This window comes from Pinus tabuliformis, chromosome 4_1, assembly GCF_031772625.1.
Source record: "Pinus tabuliformis cultivar Carrire ecotype Pingquan chromosome 4_1, CPIR1, whole genome shotgun sequence".
Lineage (NCBI taxonomy): Eukaryota > Viridiplantae > Streptophyta > Pinopsida > Pinales > Pinaceae > Pinus > Pinus tabuliformis.
In genome coordinates, this window is record NC_142303.1 from 195,013,511 (window position 1) to 195,028,255 (window position 14,745).

The 14,745-nt window shown below is 38.1% G+C and overlaps 1 protein-coding gene across 1 annotated transcript in view; it reads right to left on the bottom strand.

The window, feature by feature from the left end:
* LOC149174890 (kinetochore protein) overlaps positions 1–14,745 on the bottom strand; it is a 210,134-nt gene that overhangs the window by 42,414 nt on the left and 152,975 nt on the right. The window lies entirely within an intron of this gene.

Consider the following 14,745-nt stretch of genomic DNA (forward strand, 5'->3'; position numbering starts at 1 on the left):
TGTTAAAGTGATACAATTGTTGTGATTAGTCAATGCATTAGTACTATTCATCATATGTTTTGAATTAGATGAGTATTGGAAAAATTTGGTAAAATCCTAACATCTGAAGAAAACACAGGGCAGAATTACCATGGTATACTATAGTGGTATCAGAGCACAAGCATCCTGCCAACTTGTGGTGTATGCTAGTTTATGCCTCCTGAGGATACCAGCAACGTCACTATAAGAAAGAAGAGGGATGCCAACCATTCCGCTATGGGAGACAGCATAGAACATGCCCCTGGTATCTTATTCCAGGAATTGATACAAGGGCAACAACAAATGAGTCAACTATTGCACCAGCAAGGACAACAAATGCTTCAGGGACAGCAGTAGATAGCTCAAGCTTTAACCCAAGGACAACAACAAATTGCTATGTTAATCACTCACCTCACCAGCCAACCAAATGTCGCTGCTACCAATAGGACAACAACTGAAGGAAGTGGGAATTACAATCATGTCCCACCTAACAACCCAACCAGCAGCAAAAGAAGTAGTCGGCCACTTCTACCTCAATTTACAATCAACCAAGTGCCAGCAGGGCACTCCTAAACAATTATTTTGAGGACTACACACGATTAGAGGAGGCCACTTGAGCAGCTATGTCCTTCAACGAATACAATAACTTCCAATATAGGAATAGACCTCGAGGATAGCCCAATGGAGAGCTAGCTCGCAAGGTAAGTAAACTCCCTTTACCTTCCCTTGATGGATCGTCAAAAATTTCAGCAAGGGCTTGGGTACAGAAATTAGACACCTACTTCAGGCTCAACCCCATGGCAGAAACCAATGCCATCCAATTTGCCTCTCTACACCTTGAAGGAGAAGTGGTACCATGGTTTGGTCACATTAGGGCATATAAAAATGGTTTCTTATAAGTTTACGCAACGCTTGATAGATTGATTTGACCGAAAGAACCTTGACATCCATTTCAGGGAATTAGCAATGCCAAAACAAACAAGGTCACCAGATGACTTCATTACAGAATTTGAGCGAATTGTTGTAATGGTGATCGACATATCAAAAGAAAGATTAGTCATGCTTTTCATAGAAGCCTTGGCTTAACCATTGCAGGAATGGGTTCGGGCATTTGACCCATCCACCTTCCAGGAAGCAGCTAAGAAGGCTCAAGATATGCGCAAAGCCTCTTCATCCCAAGCCCCAGATAAACATTATATTCCCCTAAGAGATAAGGAGAAGAAGCCTCCCCAATGAGAAGGAAATCGAAGGAACAGGTTAGACGATGCAACTCGAAACGAGCTCAGATGTAAGAAGCTATGCTTCACATGTAAAGATCTGTGAGAACCAAGGCATCATTGTATGGGAAAAGGATAAATTCACTATATAGAAGTCGTATCCGATGATGAATGAGGAAGAAGAAGCACCAACATCAGTTAATGAAGGCCCACCACAAGTAGAAACCAAAGCAATGGGAACCTAAACTCCTAAGGAAGAGCCCCCTCAGGAGGAAACGCAAGCAGAAGTATAGTACCGCGAAGGAAAGAAGCCTCGACCCCAAGTCAGGATTGCAACCCTATCCGACACCCCCAAGTATTAAACATTGAAGGTGAGAGGAGTCATCAAGGGACAACTTATCACTGCCCTAATAGACAAAGAAGCCACGCACAATTTTATCAATGCAATACTTGTAACAAGGAGGGGACTCCATACCGAAGAATTTGAAGGTCTTGATGTGATAGTTGCAGACGAATATAACTCAGACTGCACTCGACTAGTTCCAAGTTTGAGCGTCACTATTGGTAATTATAATTTTGTTAGTGGTTTTAATGTGATTGACTTGGCCAATCTCAATATGGTTTTGGGGATTCAATGGCTATATTCTTTGCGAAGACACATTGTGGAATACCAAGCTCTAGAAATGGAGTTTAAAACTCCTAATGGCAGCAAGGTAGTTTTGAGGGGCATGGCAAATGGCAGGCCACAGGTTGTGTCAACAAGAAGATTGGAAGCCATACTCCAGAATGGTGATATATCCTATGCAACAAACTACAAGATCATAAATCAAAAGCCCTCTAGTGAGGTCAAGCCACAGTATGCAGCCGACATTCAACAAGTGTTGGACAGACACAGTGAAGTGTTCAATGACATCCCCCCCGGGATTGCCACCTAAAAGAGGGTTTGAGCATACTATTGAATTGGAGGAAGGAGCGAAACCTGTGATAACTACACCATATCGACATCCGAAAAAGTTCAAGGACGAAATAGAAAAAACAATCCAAGAGTTGTTGGCCATGGGACATATCCGACCCAGCTCAAGCCCATTCACATCATCTGTGGTTTTGGTGAAGAAGAAGGATGGCACATGGAGGATGTGCATTGACTATCAAGCACTTAATAAGAAGACCATCAAAAACAGGTACCCCATTCCTCAAATCGATGAATTATTGGATGATCTACATGAAGCAGCATATTTCTCAACGATTGATCTACGATCCAGATACCACCAAATTCGAGTTCGGGAGGAAGACGTGCACAAAACAGTGTTCCGCTACCACTATGGACACTTTGAATTTTTGGTTATTCCATTTGGGCTAACCAACACCCCTGTCACATTCAAATCATGTATGAATAGCATTTTCAACCGGCAGCTAAGGAAGTTTTTATTGGTGTTCTTTGATGACCTCCTTATTTACAGTAAGACATCGGAAGATCAATTGAGACATTTGGATCAAATCTTGGACATCATGCAAGAGCAGTATCTTTTCGCTAAGGCATCAAAATGCGAATTTGGGTTGACGGAGAATCTTTATTTAGGGCATATGATCAGTGCACATGGAGTACAAGTCCACGAGGAGAAGATTCAGGCCATAGTAGATTGGCCTACACCAAAGACACTAACAAAATTGTGAGGGTTTCTTGGGCTCTGCAGCTATTATAGGCGCTTTGTTAAAGGGTTCTCTCAATTAAGTGCACCTCTGATAGATTTGACAAAAAGGGGGGCATTCAGGGGGACAGAAGTAGCTAACCAAGCATTCAACAAACTCAAGGAAATAATAACCTCGTGCTCAGTACTAACCCTTCCTGATTTCAGCCAAAGTCGGAAGCTAGAAGATACAAAAAGACTTTACTCCATATATGATAAAGAAATGTTGGCCATCATGCATGCATTGGCAAAGTTCAGACAATATCTGGTAGGTAACAAATTCGTAGTCAGGACTGACCACAATAGCCTGTGACATTTTTTGGGGCAAAAGGACCTGAATGATCGTCAACAAAAATGGGTAAGTAAAATTCAAGCCTATGATTTCGACATTGAATATGTGAAAGGGAAAAAGAACGTGGTAGTTGATGCTCTTTCCAGGAAACCATCAGCTTGTACCCTCATGAAGCTCACAAAAGATTGGAAGGCACATTTATCCACCGAATATGCTAAGAACTAGTTTGCTTGCACACTTTTCGACAAAATTATCTAGGATGGCAGGTACAAAATAGTGGATGACATCATCTACTATAAAGACAGAATATTTGGTCCCTGAATCTACACTTAAGGAAAAAATTATGAAGATTATGCATGATATTGCTTCAGTTCGGCACCAGGGATTCTTTAAGACATATCGACAAATCCGAGAGCGATTCTCATGGAAGGGACTTAAGGAAGACGTGATGAAGTATGTCAGAAAATGCTTGACATGTCAGCGAAATAAGGTTGAGCATACACCTGCAGCCGGGCTTCTCCAACCTCTGTCCATTCTAGAACAGAAATGGGAAAGCGTATCAATGGATTTTATAATCTATTGCAGGATTACCAAGGCCCAGGGAAGGATTGTATATACACTGTGGTGGATCGTTTGACTAAATGCAGACATTTCTCTGTGATATCAGCAAACTACTCAACCAAGCAAGTGGTAGAACTCTTCTTTCAAGAAGCTTTTAGACTACATGGGTTGTCGAAGAACATAGTCAGTGATTGTGATAGTAGATTCATAAGTGCATTTTGGCAGGAACTCTTCACACAAGTTGGGAAAGAATTGACCCCTAGCACAAGCTATCAACCACAAACGGATGGCCAAACAGAGATTGTGAACAAAAGGATTGAAGGATATTTGCGCAACTATGTGACAGATCAGCAAAAGGCATGGGTCAAGTGGTTGTACGTAGGGGAGCATTGCTACAACACCACCTACCACCTATGCATTGGAATGACACCTTTCAAGGCTCTATATGGGTATGATGCACCTTCCTTCATTAACAGGATCTTCAGAGACAGCAGGGCACCTCTTGCCAAAGATTGGATTCATGAGTCGAGACATTCTAAAGATACTCAAGGAGAATATTCAGGTAGCTCAGAATCAGCAAAAGATGTATGCAGATCAACAGCGGACGAAGCATAGTTTTGAGGTAGGGGATTTTGTTTTCTTGCGATTGCAACCTTACCGTCAATCTACACTCAAGAAGAGCGGGGCAAAAAAGTTGAAACCCAAATTTTATGGACCTAACAAAATTCTCAGGAGAGTGGTTGAAGTAGCATATGAATTAGAGCTATCAAGTGATAGCAAAATCCGCAATGCATTTCATGCATCATGCCTCAAGAAGGTAGTAGGCCAGCAAGTCACCACTTCAGTTGAGCTGCCACCATTAGATGAAGAAGGACAGTTGGAATTGGTTCGAGAAACAATCATGGTCATTCGGCAAAAGAAATTACAGGGAAGAGTAATTCCAGGATACCTCATCAAATGGAAGAATTTACCAAGAGAGGATGAAACGTGGGAAGGAGAACGAATTCTGCAGCACCCAAATTTGAAATTGCTTGAGGGCAAGCAATTTCGGGCAAGGGGGACTATAATGTCCTCAACAAATCAATGACCAAGGGGACTTAGTAGCCTATTTGTCACTGTAGGCTATAGTCCATTAAATAGGGTATAAAAAACCCAAAACTTACATTGTTGGGCGATTTTTTGGTAAGTTGGGCGAAAAAACCAAAGTTGGGGCTTTGAGTGTGACACACTCAACAACTTAAAGAAGTGAGTCACCTCATAGAAGTCTATAAATTAAGGAGGCTTGGATTCAATTAGAAGCATCAAGTGTGGATCATTTCATCTGTTTTTGAGCATTAGCTCTAAGGGTTTTAAGACCCCTTTCTCTTGTCAATTTCGATGGTGAAATATTTCACCCTAGTTGACACATCATCCATCTTTTCTCTCTGTTTTGGGCAAGGAATAATTTTGAGGAAGGATCTGAAGTTTGATTGGTGTCTCTGTTCGCTGGATTAATCTTTTAATCAAGAATCAGGTCGGGCCAGCTGTAGTGCCAAGTTATCCCTATTATTATTTTGGACTCAGGTTTTTCTGGCTAGGGCCACAACAAAATAAAACAGCAAAATTGGGAGGGACTGATAGCAAAGCAAAGAAATTGGTGAGAAGTCCAATAACAGTGAAGTTTTGGAATAAACGTATCTCTGGGCAACAAACATCTCTGTGACCAGTCGCAATTAGAGAAATCGTTTATACGTCTACTCGTTGGATCATTTTTTGCATCAATCAGTGTATCTAAACCACTTCTGAGACAGACAGAAGCGAGCAAAGGCAATTTCGAGGGTTCGTACAAAATCGCAGCTCCCTACAGCTATTTCGTTGATGCTCTGAGCTTGGAACGTTCTCCTCTACGATTGACATAAGTTTTGTTGGTAATTGTTTCATAAGGTTTTGTGGTCGACCTAGTTTGAATAAAGAAATTTGGTAGTGGGGTCCTACGACAAACAATTAAAGGACAGGATTGACGCTCAACTTCTGAAGAAGAATTGGGGATATTTATCGTCGGGTATCTGAAGGGTCCCACTCGTGAATCTAGGTGGAGACATCCAGCAGTCCAGAACCATGTGGGGTTTAACAATTAGATAAGCATCATATATTAGCTTGAATTTGCTTTATGTAAATTTTTCGGTACTATGCACTATTGTGTCAATAGATTTGTTCATGTATTATATGGAGTTAAAGTATTGTGCCATATTGTTATGAACATCACACTGTTGGTTTTAATATTTTGATCAAAAAGCGAAAACGTTAAAGTGATACAATTGTTGTGTTCAGTCTGTGCATTAGTACTATTCATCATCTATTTTGAATTAGATGAGTATCGGAAAAATTTGGTAAAACCCTAACATTTGAAGAAAACCCAAGGCAGAATTACCATAGTATACTACGTATGGGAAAAAAATAGGTGGCATAAGAAGCGAAAAAGGACATCAAACAGTTTGTGGTTGAACACTAAACACAGAAAGAAAATGCATGCTTTAAGATTCAGGATTTCCAGAATCTATATACATTGAGCTTAAAGACTTATTGAAGAGCTATCCACTTACATGACTAAATAAATAAGTATAACAAAGTTTCACAGAAGACTTAGGAACATAAACATCAATAATATGATCAAACCCATGCACATGGCTAATAATATTAGAGGCATGTAATTACTAAAATAAAATTCTCAAAGTGGTCTAAAAGCACATAAGCGATAGACAAGCATCAACTTAGATTGAAACGATGTGAAGAGAGGATGTGATTAACGTAAGAACTAAAAAGTAAGAAGAAATATAAGCACTAAGTTTGTGTACAAATTTCAAAGTAATGATCGGAAGCCAACATGCAGTGAAACTCCAATAGATGTAACTATTATGCGAAAAGAAGGCATCCATTAGAGCAGTGTTGAAAATATCGGTATCAGCAAAATATCGGCGAGGGTCCAGAAAACATCTTATCGGCAATATTGACGAAAATATCGGCAAAATATCGGCAAATATCGGCAAGCATAAAAAATAATTTTTTCAAATTTTTAAACATAGCCGATATTTTGCCGATATTTTCAAAATATCGCAATATTTTGCCGAAATTTGCCAATATTTTGAAAATATCGCATTATTTTCAAAACAGAAAATATCGTGATATTTTTGAATATCGCCGATATTATGAACAGTGCAGTATAGATTGAATGACTAGAGAACGCTTTTGTTAATGAAGAGCAAAATAGATGCCAACGGTGAGTGAATAGGCAATGGCATAAATGTACCAGTCTTTACAATCAAACCAGGGGCATTCTTGAGGATAAATTGGGCTGCACAATAGTGGAAAGTTTCAAATGTCAATACTGAGGGCATTGTAGCCGAGAACGTATACAAAAGCCTAGATCCTGTTAGGATATTCCGACACATAGGATATAATTAAGTATAACTTGGTCCAGTGTTTAGTTAGGTAAAGTGTGTTTTTTCAGTATGTATTTTTTGTAACTTACAATCCGATGGTCATGATATGTTCTAGACATGAAGTGATTTGACAGTTCATTCTCTCCTTGGTATTACTGATACTTGATCTGTGGCTTAACACCCTATTGATCCATGATCTCTATTTAAAGAGCATGGAGGGTCATTTGTATGTGACCATTTATGAGAGAAGTTTATGTAATTTTCTTTTGTTTTATTAATAATATTGTGTGAAGTGACCGCATTGGCTCAGGATGTGGATTGTTTCCCTCTTTGAGGGTTTTAACCACGTCAAGAATACTGGTGTACTGATATGTGATCTATTTGTGAGCAGTGTCCTTTTGTGTTCAATCTAAGGAACTTATCATGTAAATTCATACATGGTATCAGAGCCATTCAAGGGTCGCATCCGTTGGTGATCCAAATCTGAAGTCGTTACAACTGCATTTGACTGTCATTTCCTAGATCTATTGTTTTTTACTGCTTTCGAGCCGAGATGACTGCTTTATTGTGTTAAGATCATTTGTTCCAGTGAGGAACTCCTTTTGTTTCATGTGAAAAGGTTTCTAATAGCCCTAACTACGTCATTTTTAAGATCTGGAGGTATATAGTCTTTATTTGCAGTTATAGTTATTTATCTCTCTGTGTATTTTGGTTTATAGACATCTATAAAAAATTTATTACCGGATCTATACCTTTCATTTCTGTGTATGCTCTTTGCCCCGCGACTCTGTGCGATCTGGGCAAACCAAAAACCGAAAGAAATGATTTTTCTGATGCGTATGCTCTTTTCCACTGCGCCTTAGTGTAATTTCAGAAAATCAGAAATATTGAGGAAAATATCTAGTTTCCGGGGGACTAACCCCAAATCTAACTTTAAGCTATAAGGCTTGGATATTTTTGTTTGTTTGTATGGTTTGTCTGGTAGTTTTTTGTTTGTAGGAAAAAAAGGGTTTTTCAAACAAGCACGCATCCCAAAGCTTTGATGAGTGAACAAAATAAAAAATAAAAACAAACCCTTCCTCCTTTCCAACAATTACTAATTCTTTTAACTAGCTCACTTGGTATAAAGTTACTTTATGAGAATAGAGGTCTTGGGTTCAAGTCTTTCCTTTTTTTGAGTTATTTTTTCAAAAAGCACATGTAACTTATGTTTTAAAGTTACTTTATGTAAAAGTGTTCTCACCCACTATAAAAAGTGAGTCACTTATAATTCTAAAGTCACTTTATCTTTTATTTAAGCTATAATTTAGTGGATAGTACATAAAGTAAAATTGTAAAAGTAACTTTCACTTATTTATAAAAGTGAGTCACACAAAGTGATATTTTTTTAAAAGTGAGCTAATTACGTTAAGTCTGGAAAGGGGGGCCGGGGGGGGCATTTTTTTAAATATAACATTATCATCAACTTCCAAACATTCACGTGGTTCCTTGGCATGTTCAACATAACATTATCATCAACTTCCAAACATTCACGTGGTTCCTTGGCATCATCAACAACTTTTCTTCAAAAAAGCATAACTTCTTCATTCGGACACTGTTTTCAGAGCCGTTTTTTTTAATCGGCCTAATTTTTCAAGATATTTCCATTGGAGCACTTAGTTTCAGCATCTACAACTTCACTGTCTTTTAAAATGGAAAGTACATGCCTAGTTATTCTTAACAGCACCAACTACTTCCAACCACTATCCTACATGGTGGATTTACTTAGAAGTAAAGGTCTTTATAGAATAGCCTCAGGCCAAGAGCCTAAACCTAAAGATGAAGATAAGCTAGCCAAATGAGAAAATAAGCAAGATCAAGCATGTGGGTTGATAGGGATGTCTATTTCTCCAGACCTTAGATTCCATATTGCAGAAATTGATACCCCCGATGAAGCAATGAAAAAGATCAGTACTGATTTTGGAATTAAAAATGAAATTAGAGCCCATCAACTCAAAAAATGAGTTGTTTAATTTGGACCCCAATAATTTTTCTTCCATTGAAGATATTTTGTTCAAGTTCAAGAACCTTAAACTTCTCTTGGAAGGTGTTGAAGTTAAGAAGGAAGATGGTAGCATTATCTATTCAATTCTTACTAAGTTAGGACCAACCTACTCTGTGTTTGTTTCCACCTTCCATTCCACTAGAGGTCTTTATTTCTAAAGGAAAAGACTACAAGTCCCCCTCTTTTGATGCCTTTTGTGATTCTTTAATAAGAGAACAAGAAAAACTTTTACATCTTGGTCTTCTTAATACTGGAAACTCTTTTAAGAAATCCTTAGCAGCCTAGCAGCAACCAAGTTCAAAGAATCCTAAGAAGCAACATCCTAAAAAGAATGGTCCTAAACCAAACAAGGGTCCTAAGCAATTTTAGTCTCAAAATGAAAAATCAACTCAACAAAATGATAAAGCAAATAAAAACAAGGGGAAGAAGACTGATAGACATTGCAACCTAATCATGATGGCCACATAGAATACAAATGCTTTAAGAAGATGGAGGCTTTGGAAGCAGCAATGAAGAATCATAACATTCATTTGGAGCACTCTTCAACTTCAACTTCATCTTCAGGAATAGCACTTTTTGAATATGGTGGTCAAGCATTTCAGTCTAGTTATGCACTAAATGTATATGTGCTTAAATGTATCTTCTTCTTCTTCTTATTCTCATGAGTGGCTCATTGATTCTGGAGCTTCTTATCAGTTATCACATGGCCAAAAACAAAGCCATGTTTTCTTCTTTAAATGATTGTAACACCAAACATATATATGTTAGTGATGATAGATCTCTTAGTGTTGTAGGGTCTGGAACTATTCATCTAGACAATGGTCAATTTAATGATGTATTATGTGTTCCTACCTTATCCTGCAACCTTCTATCTGTATATCAAATAACTCATTCAGGTGAAGGTAAAACCGTCGAATTTTCACCTCATGATGTTGTAATCAAGGACCTAAGAGATCCTAGACAAATTTTAGCTACTAGCATTGCTAATGATTCTACAAGGTTGTATAAGTTTGACAACATTGGGTCATCAACTCTTCCCTCGATATTTGTTGCTCTTAATGATGAAGTGAGAAAACTTTGGAATGAGCGATTTGGTCACTTAAATTATCGCTCCCTTCAAAATCTATGTAAAGAAAATATGGTGGCAGGTCTTCCTATGGTATCTTGCAGAGATGGTGTTTGTTCCAGATGTGTACTCGAAAAACATCATCAGGATAGTTTTGAAAAATGTGCCTCTTGGCACGCCTCAACCCCTTTACAACTTGTGCATAGTGATTTATGTGGTCCACTTCTAGTTGTTTCATTCTCTGGCTACAATTATTTCTTAATTTTCATTGATGCTTTCTCCAGACGCACTTGGGCATACTTCTTAAAACACAAGAGTGAAGTATGTTCTTGGCCTTTAAGGCCTTTGTTGAAAAACAATTTGGACATCAAATTCTTAAGCTAAGATCTGATAATGGCGGAGAATATGTTAACAACAAATTCATCAACTTTTGCACTAAGCATGGAATTCAATTGCAACATATTGTTCCATATGCAACATAGCAAAATGGTGTAGCTAAAAGGAAAAATCGCACCTTAAATAAAATGGCTAATTGTATGCTTCAATCTAAAGGACTTAGTCTTAATTTTTGGGCAGAAGCAATTAACTGTGCAAATTACATAGTAAATCGCATTCCTATTAAGGTGTTAAAGAATATCAATCCAGAAGAAGCATGGAGCTCAATTAAACCAGATGTAAGTCACTTTTGTGTTTTTGGAAGTGAAGCATTGGCCCATATTCTAGATGAAAAACATAAAGCCTTAGAACCTAAGAGTGAAAAAAGTATTTTTGTTGGATATTCTGTAGATGTCAAAGGATATAGACTTCTTCAACCTAACTCCAAAAATATTATCATTAGAAGAGATGTAAAGTTTGATGAAAATATATCGGCCTCTGAGCCTAGTTCGGTGGATGTGCCACCTCTCTCTATCTCTTCTACTTCTGAAAATATTCCATCTTCAGATGATGACAACGAGGATGACAATCCTCCCCCACCTTCTCGAGATCTTCCTTCAGCTCCACAGCTTCCAAAATGGGTCCGCGCTACTCGAGATGCAGCAGGTGCTATTGCAAGTGATCCTACAGATCAGCGTCATACACGTTCTCAGTTCAATAGAGCCACTTCTTTATTGGCTCAAGTTTCAACGAATTATGATCCTGACACCTTTCCAGAAGCTTCAGGCCATCTAGATTGGGACGCAACGATGAATGAAGAATATTGTTCATTATTGGCAAATGATACATGGGACCTTGTTCCTCTTCCAAAGGGACGAAAACTTGTTAGATGCAAATGGGTTTACAGAACTAAGTTTGGAACAGATGGAAAAGTTGATAAATATAAAGCTTGTCTTGTTACTAAGGGTTTTTTACAAGTTGAAGGCATTGACTATACTAAAACCTTCTCCCATGTTGCCAAAATGAACTTTATCCGCCTTGTTCTTTCCCTTGTTGCCTCTTTCAAATGGGAAGTCCATCAGATGAATGTTTAATCCACCTTCTTGCATGGGGACTTGCATGAAGAAATCTATATGGAACAACCTCTTAGCATTATAAAAGAAGACTCTAGCCTTGTATGTCGGCTTAAGAAATCCCTTTATGGTCCCAAGCAAGCCCCTCGAGCTTAGTATGCCAAAATGGATAGCTTTCTTTTAGATACTGACTTTTCTAGGTGTTATTCTGACAATATTGTCTACACCAAGAAAGTGGGTAAGTCCCTAATCATTATTGTTCTTTATGTTGATGATCTTATCCTTACCGGTAGTGATCCCAACCTTATAAACCATGTGAAGTATAGCCTTAAAAAGAAGTTTGAAATGATACTTGCATTATTTTCTTGGTCTTCAAGTCTTGCAATCCAAAGAAGGTATTTCCCATTCTCAGTCCAAGTATGTTTGTGATCTTCTATGCCACTTTCACATGGAAGACTGTAACCCAGCCCCTTCTCCCTTTCAGTCTGGAGTCAAACTTTCAATCACTTGTACTTCACCTAAAGTTGATGCTACCTTATACCGTCAGCTTGTTGGAAAACTTTTGTATCTGACCCATACCCATCCTGACCTTTCCTTTGATGTTGGCCTTATTACTCAGTTTATGCACAAACCACATGAAAATCATTGGAACACAGCTAAAAGAATACTTTGTTATGTCGAGGTACAGTTCAGTTTGGGATTCATTACAGTGCAGAAGCATCTCCTCTATTTGTTGGTTTCACTGATTTTGATTGGGTTGGTGACCTTGATGATCGAAAGTCTACTACAAGTTATGTCTTCACTCTTGATTTTGGACCTATTACATGGGCTTGCAAGAAACAAAGTGCCATTTCTCTTTCTTCGGTAGAACCAGAGTATTGTGGTGTCATTGAAGCTAGTAAGGAAGCCTTGTGGCTTTGTCAGATCTTGCCATAGTTTGGTTTTCAACAGCAGCACCCGACTACACTTTGGTGTGATAATCAAAGTGCCATTCAATTATGCAAAGATCTAGTCCAACATCAACGCAACAAACACATTGAACTACACATGCATTTCATCAGAAAGCTCATTCATGACCATGTTCTTGAACTGCAATAGTGTTCAACCGATGATTAAGTTGCAGACATCTTTACAAAGGCTCTCACGGAGGCAAAGTTTACTAAATTTCGATTTATGGTTGGAGTTCAGGAAGTTGTCATTACGAGGCGATAGGCTCTAATGCTTCCTTCCTTCTCCTACTGTGTCATCTTTGTACATCCTTCAATCCTATCCCAAGTTATTCTTAAGGGGGGATGTTAGGATATTCTGACACATAGGAAATAATTAAGTATAACTTGGTCTAGTGTATAGTTAGATAAAGTGTGTTTCTTTAGTATGTACTTTTTGTAACTTACAATCCGACGGTCATGATATGTTCTAGACATGAAGTGATCCAACTGTTCATTCTCTCCTTGGTATTACCGACACTTGATCCATGGCTTAACACCCAATTGGTCCATGATCTCTATTTAAAGAGCATGGAGGGTCATTTTTTTGTGACCATTTATGAGAGAAGCTTATGTAAATTTTCTTTCTTTTTATTAATAATATTGCCTAAAGTGGTCGCGTTGGCTCAGGTCGTGGACTGTTTCCCTCTTTGAGGGTTTTAACCACATCAAGAATATTGATGTACTGATCTATGATCTGTTTGTGAGTAGTGTCCTTTGGTATTCAATCTAAGGAACTTACCCTATAAATTCCTACAGATCCATCTTATCTCCGGATCTACCAGGCACCAAGAGGGATCAAATCTCTTTTTACTCTAAAAGATTTTTGCATCTCAATATATTTGGTCTCTCTCACGCTTGGTAGTTCAAAGTTGAGATGGATCTATGCTGGTTTAATTTCCCCCTTTAAATAGGCTATATTCCACATGAATACCATAGCTCAATACCATGGGTCACTTTTATTTTAATTATTATTTTATTTTTGTAAGGTTATTTTTATTTTGTTAATTTTATTTTTATTTCATTTTGACTAAGTTAAAATGTTTGCATTATTTATTTCTAGTACAATCAAGACTAGTACAATTTTTCAAACTGATAACTGCTTCCAATGATACAATATTACCTCTTTAGAGCATTCCAATCATTAAACAATTATACATGAAAAACTTCAACCATTCACTTCTACTATAAAGCAATAAAGATCATAGGTAAACAATGGGACAAGAGACACCAAAATTTAGACTAGTGGCCAGGTCAAAACCCACAAGGGTAAAACCCAACAATCTTTTCTTATGACAGAAAATTCAGTTCATCAAAATGTACATAAGAATACTCCAAACAAGAATCTAGTGTTCTGACCTCAATATTTGTCAAGTCAACCAGTCAAAGGAGAGAAAAAAGTCAACGTTGGTTCAAGACAAGTCTTCAACAGAGGGGCCGAATTTCAGCCTAAGGTAGCTCAACAGAAGAGGCTGAAATTCAGTCAAATTACAGTCAACAATCCACAGTCAAAGTATCAGTCAAATCTCAGAGTTGACCTACGGTCAACAGTCCAGAAGGAGAGACGAATTTTGGTCAAACAGAGTCAATGAATCACAGTCAAACTCGGCCTCCAAATCTAGTGAAATGCTTGGTCAAACAGAAGCAAACAATCCCAAATCAACACTGGTCAAACAAAAGACAAATAGCTGGTCAATGCAGATCAGAACTTCTCCTTTTCTCCTTTGCACGTGTGGATGAATTTTCTTGTTTCAGATCGATGTGATGCATTGGATGAGATGCCAAATTATCTCCAATGAGCTTCTATTTATATGTGAGTTAGGAGGAGGGTTTTGACCCTGTGGTCAAACCCTTGCATTGAGTGGGGCCCACTTGTGCAAGTTATGCCGACTTGGTTAAGATGTAAAATTCAAATTTTTCCTTTGCTTTGCTAATGAAAAAACCGACCGCAACTACCAAATTTTCAACACACATTACAATACATTACGTTACAACATCTCTATCAT